This window comes from Equus caballus, chromosome 19 (assembly GCF_041296265.1).
Source record: "Equus caballus isolate H_3958 breed thoroughbred chromosome 19, TB-T2T, whole genome shotgun sequence".
NCBI lineage: Eukaryota > Metazoa > Chordata > Mammalia > Perissodactyla > Equidae > Equus > Equus caballus.
The window spans coordinates 17667400-17680034 of record NC_091702.1 but is presented as its reverse complement, the minus strand read 5'-3'; the positions used below and the strand labels follow the sequence as shown (position 1 = coordinate 17680034).

Sequence of the window (12635 nt, the reverse complement as noted above, 5' to 3'; positions counted from 1 at the left end):
CTGTGAGAGTAGCAGACATGGTTGACTTGCCAAGGTGTGGAGAATTCTTGTGATAGAGGTGCTCCTTGTCATTAGGAACTAGTTCTCTATGTTGCCTGTGTTAAAAATGCAAACATGGGAGATAAAAGGCACTATTGTATTAACATCTGTATTAGGTAACAGCTAAGCTGCTTTAAAAAAAAGAATCGGTCCCAAATACAGTGGCTTTAAAAGATCTGTCAGTTCCTGGAAAATGTTTTCATCCACATGATCAAAGCTAAATTGTAGACATGTCCGAGTCCTGGCTTAAGGCAAGGGAAACGAACAGATGTTGAGGGCAAGCAATTTTTTTTTAAACCAAAGAGGTAGAAACTACACTTATCACTTCCACTCATATTCTCTTGGTGATAACTAGGTAATATCCCAGAGATAGCTGCAAAGGAGTCTGGAAAGCATGGTCTCTAGTTGGTTGGTCACATACCCAGTTTGAACTCTATCACTATGGAAGAATAGAAGTATGGATTTTGATAGACAACTAGCAGTACCCACCACAGAATCATTCAAAACTTCAGCATTTTCTGCATAGTCCATTCAATAAAGTAGCTATTTCTTTAGCAAAATCTTGAAGCTATGGGACATAGAACAGGGATTTTTTCTTTCTTTTTTGGTGAGGAAGATTGGCCCTGAGCTACCACCTGTTGCCAATCTTCTAGTTTTTGCTTGAGGAAGATTGTCTCTGACCTAACATCTGGGCCAATCTTCCTCTATTTTGTATGTGGGATGTCGCCACAGTGTGGCTTTATGAGGTGTGCTAGGTCTGCGCTGGGATCCGGGCCTGTGAACCCTGGGCCACTGAAGTGCAGCAACTGAACTTAACCACTACGCCACTGGGCTAACCCCCAAAGCAGGAATATTTTTAATGGGAAAGAGTGAATAAGCACTCTGCAGGCTAGTTGGGCCTGATGGTGAGTTGGGTACGGAGATGAGACTGTAGTTGCCTAAGATAAGCTTGGAGGACAATGTGGTAGCCAAAGATGAACTTGGGGGTACTATGTAGGATCACCTTGGGGCACAGGGGAGATGTCACACTGAGCTGGTATTAGGTCAAGGTCAAGATCTTCCCAGAGCTGTCTGCGAGCACATCAGTAATTATAGTACACAAATATTCAATTTTTGCAATCCATATTGCACCGTTATTGGTTCTCTTATTAGAAAAATCATAGAAGTATGGACATTACCTTTGGGTATTTCTATATATACAAATGCTTTAGCATTAATATCGGAAAAGATCTCTTTAAATTAATGTATTTACACTTGAGAGATTCCATACTTTTTTTTTCTTTCTGGTATCTTTTGAATTTTGTTAGAGAAACTTAAAATATACAGTGGGGGTCATAGGCATATATTTATACTTATTCATTTAAGGTTTTCAAAATGCTCCATGCTTTTGGGATTCTGCAGTTATGTGATGATCTGGCGCCACCCAGCAGACCAAGCAAACATTGACTTTGTGGCCACTTGTAAAACACAGGGCTGAGAGGGGAGCAAGGAGGCAGGAAGGCAATCTTAGTGGTAGACGGCGTGAAGCATCCCAAAAAACAACCTGACCTCCCCACTCTTGTGTCGGTAGGCAGTCAGGCCATTCAAGAACTACTAGGAGAAAACAGATATTTTGAGTTAGAGTCTTAATTTCAAATGCTCAGTCCTAAGTACAAAATCAAAATTTTTCCACCTTGCACAATTTCTGTTCCTTTCCTTCTTTTCATGAGTAAAGTTAGGATTTGGCTCTTTGCTGCCACTCCTCATAGGCCTTCCTACTCTCTTCACCTTCACTCCTAGAGATCCTTGTAGAGAACTGAGACAGCTCAGTAATCAGCAGTGAAATCTGAACTGCAAGACATTTTCCTAGATGTACCCGTGGTGCTCAAACCGAGGATTATCCTAAGGAGAAACTTCTTATTTATGGGACTATACTGTAGATTTCCCTAACATTTACATCTTTTCCACACGCCTCTTCAATCTCATTTGTTCCCTGGAGAGTGTCTCCATTGTATAAATTACTAAGAAAGCTGTGTTAAACCTTTCCACTGTTTGCAGTGAAAAATATAAGTAGGCTTTTGCCCAAATTGCATTTAAGTGTTTATTGCATATTTCTTTATAAATGTACGCCTTTCCTAGACCCTTCATACAGAGAGTGCTGCTGATAAAAACATGTTATTAAGGGCTAATTATCTCTGAAGGTGTCCCTTTGGTTGAAAATCGACATAATGTAAAAGAAGCTATGATAATCTCTCCAGTGGGAAGAGTCTATTGGTTGCTTAAGTTGAAGAAAGTGCCTACTACATCTTTCTTATGGTTCATAGTAGGCTTTTTAATTATTGGTGACACCAACTCATTAGGAATGCCTTCTCCGATTGCTAATTTCAGGTCAGGAGTTTCTATACAGTTTAAAAGTCAAGATCCCTGAAAGAATAGCCTATATTAGCTTTTCTTCACCTTCATCTCTCGTTCAGTCTTCAATTCAATCCAATGCCACCTCTGCTTGAAAGCTATTCTGTTAGTTGGGAGAAATTTTCTCTTCTCCAAATGCAATGAATGTGCTTTAGTCTTTACTCTCTTGCAGCATTTAGGTATCTTGGACACTATCCTTTTCTTAAATTCGTCTCTCTCCTTGATTTTTGTGACATACTTTTTCTGGTTATCATCCCATTGTTTCCTTCTTTGTCCCCATCATAGGTTCCTCTTCCTGTATCTACCCTTTGTATGACAGAGATCAAGGGTGCTGTATTTGGCTTCTACCTGTCTCACTGGGTAAATTCAACCATTCTGATGACTTCAGTCATTGCAACTGTCTCTAATCTGTCTTTCCTATCCTGCAGACCCACATATTCACTTGCCTACGGGATATTTTCAACAATGTCTCATAGACATCTCAAAAGCGAACTCATTGCCTTTCTTCTTAGAAGTAATTCTCCTTCTTCACTTCTCTAGATGAAAAGCATTCATCCAGTCTTCTAGCAAAAACCCTTGAAGATTCTAGATGTCTCCCTATTGACGCCTCCCTATCGCACCAAACATCCAATAAGGGACCAGTTTCTATTAATTTTAGAAATCAAGTAGTATTTCTCCAGTTTATTACCTTGTGGCCCCCACATACAATTTCTTCATTGATTCAGGCCATCACCATCTCTCACTCAATTACTGTAATAACTGCTAATTAATAGTCATTCTCCCTGTCTCTCTTTTTCTCTTTTATTCTCTCTCTTCTTCATTACTTCCTTGACAATTCCACCAGAGCAAAAAATGCAAATTGAGCCATATTATTTTCATATTAAAAACTTGTTCTATTAATCATTGACAAAAGGATGTGGAAATCTCCTACCGCAATTGTAAATTTGTTCATTTTTCCTTGCAAGAGTGTTGAAGTCTTCTATGGATATATCTATATTTTGTTTCTGTAGAGTTTTGCTTCACTTACTTTTAAGCTCCATTATTGGAAGCATGCACATTTAGAAAAATGAGATCTCTTTGATAAATTTGCCTATTTATCTTTATGAAAATCCCTCTTTATCTCTGGTTATACTCCATACTTTGGAGTCTACATTGTTGGGTATTAATATAGCCACACTAAGTCTCTTCAGTTTGGGGTTTGCATGGTATATCATTTTCCATCATTTTACTTTCAATCTATCCATGTTGCATTTGAAATACAGTTCTTACACAGAGCATATTATAGTATTAGCAATTGTTTTTTTAACTATTAGTAATTGCTATCAGTAATTGTTTTTAATCTTCTCTGGCAATATCACTTTTTCTTTGGCATGTGTATTCCATTTGTATTTAATGTAACTATTGAAAAGGTTTGATTGAAGCTTAGCATCTTATTTTTATTTTCCATTTGTTTCCTCTGTTTTTCCTTTCATCTTACTTTCCTGTTTTGTTTTAAATTAATCTACTACCTTGTAGTATTCTATTTTACCTAACCCGTTAGATTTTGATTTTATCTTTTTTATTTTACTTTTTAAGTAGTTGCTATAGGGACTCAAGTATGCACCTTGAACCTATCATATTCTATCTTGAATTACTTTTATTCTTCTTCACATATAATGTAGGAAGTTCATCAAATTATAGTTCCATTTATCTTCATTTCACCATTTTTGCTATTCTTATGTCTATTACTATTACATGTTATAAACTCTATAATATAAATGTTGCTTTTGCTTTAAATAGTCAAATGTCTTTCAAAGAAATTAGAGGGGGAAAATAATTAAAGGCATATTTACCTCCTTATTTACCATTTTCAACATTCTTCAATTCTTCCTGCAAATCTAAATTTCCAAAAAATATCATTTTTCTTCAGACTGAAGAACTTCTTTTAGCATTTCTTGTAGTGCAGCTCAGATGGCAGCAAACTCTCTAAGCTTTCATTTATTATTTATTCATTTATCTAAAAATGTATATAATTCACCTTCATTTTTGAAGGCTACTTTTGCTGGGTATAGGATTCTCAGTTGACATTATTTTTTGGTTGTTTTCCTTTTGCACCTTAAAGGTGTCAATCCATTGTGCTCTGGCTTGCATTTCTTTTAAACAGAGTGTTAGTTTTCCACATGTCATGTACTTTCTACTTTGGCTCCTTTTAAGATTTTTCTCTTTACCTTTGGATTTCAGTAGTTTGACAATGATATGCTCGGTGCATTTTCTATGAATTATTCCACTTGAGATTCTCTGAGCTTCTTGAGTTTGTAGCTTTATATATTTTTAAGTATAGAAGAAAGTTTTTTTTTTTTCTGCACCAGTCTCTCTTTCCTATCCTTCTGGGATTCCGATTACATGATATTTGACTGCTTGATATTGTTCCCCAGGTCAACTAATGCTCTGTTTGTTGTATTTTTTGTCTTTTCTCTCGATGCTTTAATTTGGATAAATTCTCTTGACCTGTCTTCAAGGTCATAAATTTAATTATTTTGTTGATTTCTCTGTAAAACCCAACTATTTTTTTCATATCTTCTGTTTTAGATATGTAATTTCCCTCTGTTTTTTCTTATATTTTTCATTTCTCCACTGAAATTACCCATCTGTTCATCTATTCTTCCCTTTCTTCCTTATTTGAGATGTTTTAAATTATTTTCTAATTCTTTTTTTTTAAAGATGGGAACCTGAGCTAATATCTGTTGCCAATCTTCTTTTTTATCCTTCTTCTTCTCCCCAAAGCTCCCCAGTAGCTAGTTGTATACTCTAGTTGTAGGTCTTTCTGGCTCTGCTATGTGGGATGCCGCCTCAGCATGGCCTGATGAGCAGTGCCATGTCCATGCCCAAGACCCAAACTGGGCTGCCAAGGCGGAGTGCACAAACTGAACCACTTGGGCACAGGGCCTGGCCCCTTTTCTGTTAATTCTTGTATCTGGATCATCAGTGGTCTGCTTCAGCTGATGTTTTTCCTTGTTATGAGTCCTTCTCTTGCCTCTTAACAGGTTTTGTAATTTATTATTGCATCCTGGAAATTACACATAGAAGAAAAGTGAGAATTGAAGAATAATACTGTTTTTTTCCATGAAAAGTTTCAAGTTCTTCTCTCATCTATTGGCTCAAGTGAGGAGGTGATTATTCAGATTTCAGCAAGGGTTCATTTGACCGGGCCTGAGCTGCAGCTCCCTTCTGGTCAACCCAACTCCCAACGTCCAACTTCCTAAAGAAGGGCTAGTCCCTTTGTTCTACTTCAGATTTGATTTGGGATTCCATACAACCCTTTGGCTTTCTCAATTTCAGGCATAGGGAGAGTGTGGGGGATGGGACACACAGGATGATTTCTTTCTGCTTATCAGTCCTGGCTTCACTTCCATGTTTTTCAGAAAATTTGGAGTGGGGTGGACAGAATTGCTGTGTTGAGTAAGTTGTTATGGTACTGGATGGTCTTTCAGACTCCAATACTTCCCATCTATTTCCACCACTGCCAGTAGCTCCATTGACTTTGTCTCCACTCAGTTAAGCAGCCTTGAGCAGCTTTCTGGCTATTGAGAAGTCTTCTGCTCTCCCTGTGTCCAGACCATTCAGGACTCACTGTCTCTTATGCAGGGCTTCTCTCTCTGGAAATCGGTTCATCAAAAGTTTCTTGTCTCTCTTGTTCTTTGACAGTCCCACATACAAGTATGATTTTTATATCATCTATACTTTTTTTGGTGTTCTCATGAGAGCAAAGGTATTCCATGTCCTACTTGGAAATGGAAGTGCCTGGAGAACTTCTAAGCATTTTTTGAGATTCTGTTCAAATGTTACTTCTTAAAAGTCTTTTTATTTGACTTTTATTTGACAGAACTTCTTCTTTGAAACTAATTCTTCTGTTGCAGCTCCTGGATACAATCCTATGACATCATCTGTGATACTTTAGAGTACCTGATTGTTTGTAGGAATTATCCTTCTATAATAATAAAATGTTTGAGTCTGGGGACCACCTTTTGTTTATTAATTTAATGCCAACAAATAGCATAGATTTGGTCTCACAAGAGATACATAATTTGTTTGTTGAATATAACATATTTTCTATTGCCTCCACGACCTTGAACATGTTGGGGTTTTTTTCCCCATCGCATGAAATTCCCTTCCTTTCCTTTCTCTGGAAAACTCCAGCTTGTACTTCAACATCTAGCTCAGTTATCTCTTCTCAGTTGGACTTTCCTGATCCTCTTTCAGAGCACTTACCACATTTTATGGTAGTTTGAATTATTTCCCCACCTCCAGCACCAGAGTGAAAGCTATGGAAGATAGTAGAAGAGAAGCAGCTGAGTGTGGTTGAAAGAACATTGGCTTCAGTTCTTTTTTTTTTTAAAGTATGCTTTTTTTCTGTTGATGAAGATTGGCCTTGAGCTAACATGTGCTGCCTATATTCCTCTTTTTTCCTCTCTCCCCAAAGCCCCAGTACATAGTTGTATACCCTAGTTGTAGGTCATTCTTGTTCTTCTCTCTGAGCCACTGCCACAGCATGGCTTAATGAGTGGTGTGCAGGTTAGTGCCAGGGTCCAAACTGGCAAACCCTAGGCTGCTGAAATAGAGCACATGAACTTAACCACTTGGCCACAGGGCTGGCCCCTACTTCAGTTTCTGATGGACAGGGGTTTAAATGGACTGGGTTTGTACTTAGTAGTTCTGAAATCTTTAGTAAGTTTCCTAATTTTTCTGAAACTTCTTATGTTAAATGCCTGACACATAATTGGCACTCTATAAACAGCAATTATTATTGTGGTATTAACAAACTATTTGTTGCTGTGAAGTAGTCACAAAATATTTATCAAATGAGAGAGTGAATGAGTAAGTGAATGAATGAACAATAGCTGTGGTGATTCAATAAAACTTTCAAGCAGCTTTAGCTTTTGCTTGGATTATAGCTATAAACTACTTTTTCTTATACCTGAGATTCGCTCATTCTCATCAGTTTCATAACTGCTCTTAGTTAGCTACTCTTGTACAAAGTCTTGAATGAAGCCACATTGGCCTGTGGTAATACCTTGCCTATTTACATTTATTTCTGGTGTCTCACATGTCCAAAAATTTTGCTTAAAGCTTGCAAATACCAGATATTCAAAATTAATCATTCTTTAATGTGCTATTACTATTCTTTAGACAAAAGAAGAGAAGAGTTAGTGGTAAATACCAACCAGTAGTGACAATGAACACTCATTAAATCTTTATATACTTGATTTACACAGATTACATAGTAAATTAATTAGGTATAGAAAATATTTTCTAGCTAATACAACACACATGTCACAATTTATGGCTCGCAATTTTAAAGTTCATAATAAGCCAGACTGAATATTTTTCTGAAGGATCAGAGATTTTGTAATTTCCATGGTAAAAGCATATTATTGACTATGTTATCCAATCCTGCAGAGGATCTTACTCCTTTTATGTTTGTTGTAGACTGACAATAGTATATCTGACATTTCAAGATAATAAATTTGCATCTCACACTTATAGTCAAGTCATACCTTTTTGTGTGATAAAACATTGAAAAGGAAAAAAAGCAGTAAGACATCCCGTCATAGACACACATTTCTGAAACATAAACAAAATGAAGAATTTTAGAGCCCATAAATCAGTTTTTCATTACAGAGACTGATTAGCCATTATCTTGCTTGACTGAACAGCTCTACTACTAAACAAGAGTTAGAACTCATTCATTTTTTTCCCCTTCTTGTAGCACATTCATGAAACAAAGTACCAGGATGAAATGAGTACGCTACCAACTAGATGGATTTTTCTCTTGTACATCGGGATGCTACCAACCTAAACATGATTTGTTTCTTTTCTCTCCAACACCTCTGCTTTATTTTCCTCGTCTGCAATTTGCTGAGCTTAAACTCGTTCTAATTTTACATACAAACATAACTTTTTTTTTTTTTTGCCAGTGAGTTTGAGTTTAGTATTTTGAAAACCACATAAGATATTTTTCCCCCAAATACTGCTGATTCAGTAGAGCATTTTTCCTTTTGAAAGGCAAAGCCATTTGGAGTGAAAGTTCTCTTAAAAATGATTTGTTTTTTCTTAGCCTTATAAGTTTTGTCATCGTCTGCATTTCTCTGAGCGTAAAAGCCTCCCTCCTGCCTTTCCCTTTTATTTATTGTCTGCTGTACTAACAATAGTTTTCCTGGAAGCAGGGAAATTTCTTACCCTCTGACTGCTCGCTGGTCAACACAACTCTCCACTTTGACATGTTACATTTGGGAATGAAATATTAATATGTGAGACTAGGCAGCATTTCAGGGAAGATAAAGTAAGGAAATAACACATATCTTATCATTTTTCTCATAACATGGAAAAGAAAAATTGTGCGTGTGTGTGTGTGTGTGTGCGTGTTGGAATGGGACGGGGAGTAATTTATTTATTTTCAAAAGAGCATCATGGACCATCTATACAGTATTTATGAGGCGACTTGTATCTCTTTGCAAACCTAGGGTGGTGCTCTTCCTTATTCAAATGAAACTTAGCAATTCAATTGGTGGCTGAAAAAAACCTGAAAAATGCAGGAGTTGGAACCAGGGAAGACAAGTGAGATGGAGGAGAAGACGTTTGTGGAAAACAGCCAGATATTTACCACCAAGACTCTCTGTGCTTAACTAATTTCTCATTAGTTCTGCAGGTGAGTAGCTGAGCTGAATTCTTCGTGTTTATAAATGAGATTCTGAGAGATTTAGTGTTTAGGAAAGGAAAAGAAAAAGGTAAGCAGTGCCATGCTCACCATGTGAGACCAGAGCACAGTGCCTTTCTCCCTGGCTTTTCCTCTCCAATAACAACAACTAGATCTGACATTGTAGTGAGATTTTATTTAAGTCCTGTGAAAAGCAGAGACAAATGGTGATAGATCTAAATTCCCTCATGTGATTTTGCTATATCTCAGTCTTCGTCACCTTTTGCTCTTAAGGAAGAAAAAGACAAGAAAAATTGCTAATGTAATTTTTTCCAATTAAAATATTTGTTGACAAATCTTTAAAACATCAGTGTATCATCATCATTGTGTTTATTTTGAAAAGACTTTGTCATTTATATACTCTCATTGATAACCAGAAATATTTATAACGTGCACAGGTATTCATGACTAGTTTCAGCAAAACAAGAGGGGCTGCTACTTCTTAAAAATAGGTCAAATCTAGATATAAAAATAAAACAAAAATCTCTAGGTTTGTGAACCCCAATTTTATCCACTTATTTGAAATTGTGTACAAGTCCATTTGGATGTCACTTTGACACAAAAATAAATAATTTTATATATAAATAACATTTCTTTGCTATTCAAATAAAATACATTTCAAATATGACCGAATTAAGATTCTCGTGTAAAGTCTCAACAGCGTATTTCTTCAAAATTTCGTTCATGGACTATTTGCATCAGAATTATCTAGATCAGGGCTTCTTAAAGGGTGTGCTGTGTGTGATGAAGGTCTTTTTTTCCCTCTTTCTCTGTGGAGGACTGAAATTTTCCTCTATGCTCTGTACAATGAGACAGGTCCACTAATCACGGGGCTTGGATGTTGCAGCAATGTCAGATTGTTCAGAAAATTTCTAGTCCCTTACTCTCATCTGTACTTCTTTCTTCCAGGTCTGGTAACAGTTTGCAAAATTGTACTGGTCCTCAAAGCACACTTTGACTGGCACTGAATGAGTAGACTGGCGGAAGTCCTAAATAATCAGGATCTCATGAGATGGGTCATAGGGATTGGCATTTTTTGTGTGTGTGTGAGGAAGATTGGCCCTAAGCTAACACCTGTTGCCAATCTTCTTCTATTTTATGTGAGATGCCAACACAGCATGGTTTGATGGGCAGTGCTGGGTCTGTGCCCTGGATCTGAACCTGTGAACCGTGGGCCACAGAAGCAGAGCATCTGAACTTAACCTCTACACCACTGGGCTGGCCCCAGGAATTTTAACAAGTCCCCAGGTGATATTTATGCACCCTAAAGTTTAAGACCCATTGTTTTGGGTAAATCTAAATATTGTCGTTGCTCTCAATCACAAATCCATGGAACTTAATAGCAATTATACTTTATAGAGCAAAAGGATTTGTAACAGGGAATTTGCTCCACAGCCAAGCAGCTGGTCTCTCCCGAACAGTCACTTTACCTCTCTCTCTAACAGTCACTGTCCAGGTACTGCATTCATCTTTCATTGTCTGAACATTCCTATTCTCTCTGCCCGTTAGAACAAATCTGGTCTTTTTTCCCTTCCTTGGCTTTCAAAGCATTGCATCAGATGATTCATCTCTCCCACTTCTGCATTTCTTTCACTTATCTTCTCCTGCCAATTCTGGCCAGTAAGCCTTGCTCTAAGTTCAACTTTATCTCTGTTATATTTTGATACATACTTCCTCCCTCTGTGATTTTGTTTATTGTGATGACCTCCCTCTATCACCTCTATATTAACGATTCCAGTTTTTCCAATTTTAATGCAGTGTTCTTTCCACTACTTCACTCTGCCTATAAGATTATCAACTTTAAAACTCTTTTCTTCCTCTCATTTCTGTCTCTGCCAGTGCTAACAGCCTTCCACCTCATTCATTGAAAATGACCACAAAAGCTACATTCTGCACAATTCCATTACACGCTGTTCAGGTACACCTCAGAGTGAGTGTCATCCCCTGGAGATGTGCACCATGGTAGTCCTGGTTCTTTCAATCACCGTGGATTACAAACATGCAGACAGACTTCGTTTCCGTCATCAGTCATTTATACATTCAACAACAGAACCTAGTTGGGAGCAGCTGACATAGAGCCAGAGAAATGCATCCTGCAGTGTCAGTTTCACTGCAAGACAGTGGAGAGTAGAAAGTGAAGAGGATCCGAGGGCGGACAGGCCCAGAATACGCACATTGGCTTGAATATATTTAGGAACTGTATTTTTGCATGGATTACTTTGGGCTCTATTAAGAAGGAATTTTGCCAGGAAAACAAGGAATTCAGAAATCCTGCCATGGTAGCTATCTTCCTTCTCAAGGGATCCCTGAGAGTAAGATATGAAAAAGGAAAAGCAAAACAAAGGAACTCCTTATTTTAACTGAGGTTTGGACTCAAGGCTTATAGTAGGACTCCAGAAGGGAGGGTGAACCACGCAGAAGGCTCCTTATATACCAAATAAGCCAAACCCTCAAACCAAAGGAGGCCACATGGCTTTCTCTCTTAATTTTGTACTCTTGCGTTAGCTCTTTCAACTTTGTAACTTATGATATGTATAGACAAAAAGGCAAAATGGGCCAAAATCAAAGAGAAAGATAAAGAAAAGAAAGTATGTGCCTTCATAAGGTAAAGCTGGCTTAAGCTGCATCCTGGGTGAGCCTCAGGCCAGGCCAATATATCTCAACTTTCTAACCATGTGGGAAAGGAAAGATGAGAAGGATGACAGGGTCCTGGTAAGGGAGCAGGCCCTGGCGCTCTCCTCAGCCCAGCCTGTACTGAGTGGAAGAGAAGGGAGAAGGCAGGATCACACAAAGCAAGGTGTTGACCTTTTAGCCCTTTCAAAACCTCTTTAACATGACCCCAATCGGTGTTTTACACTCTAGAGTTGGGAAAGGAGGTGTGGATCTTTCTCTGTGCCAGAGCAGAGGGGCACAAAGGAAAAAGAGTCACGGTGTCTGCTCCAAGGAAGTTCAAGGACACAGGCAAATGGACGAAACCAGCGTGTAATCGTTATCATGTCTTTCCATGGTGTCTCCATCAGTGTGGTGTGTCCTTTAAAAATGCCACGTGTAGGTTAATTGATACTGTCATAAAAATAAGAAAGTAAAAACTTACTATCTCTCAATATTTATTATGAAAGCACATTGATATGTTATGCTATCCAGACTAAATATTAACCTGGAATTGGGTAATTTTATGTATCTCTTTGTCAATGTTACTTTGAACAAAGGTATTCAGTGCGTAATATCAGGGCATATCATTACAAAGCTCACCAATTATAGTGCTTGCTGCTATTTCGTGTACACAACTTTGTCTTCCCAACTCTTTATTGACTGAAATACCAATAACAGAATATATTACCCTTTGAAAATATGAGCTTAACTAATGTTAAAGGATATTGTCTGAGTGATACTTACATTGTGTAGGAGTTTGGAAAAAGGTGGCTTAGAGACAGTTTCCCAGGTTATTTTGGATCATAACAATATCCTTGCC

General features: G+C 37.7%; 1 protein-coding gene across 1 annotated transcript in view; it reads left to right on the top strand.

Annotated features, from left to right (window-relative positions):
• Positions 1–833: 833 nt before the first annotated feature.
• Positions 834–12635, top strand: part of ZBBX (zinc finger B-box domain containing) — a 140029-nt gene continuing 128227 nt past the window's right edge. Inside the window, exons 1-2 of the mRNA XM_070242533.1 lie at positions 834–944; positions 8931–9115. The gene's annotated coding sequence lies outside the window, so the exon portion shown is untranslated. The remainder of the gene's footprint in view (positions 945–8930; positions 9116–12635) is intronic.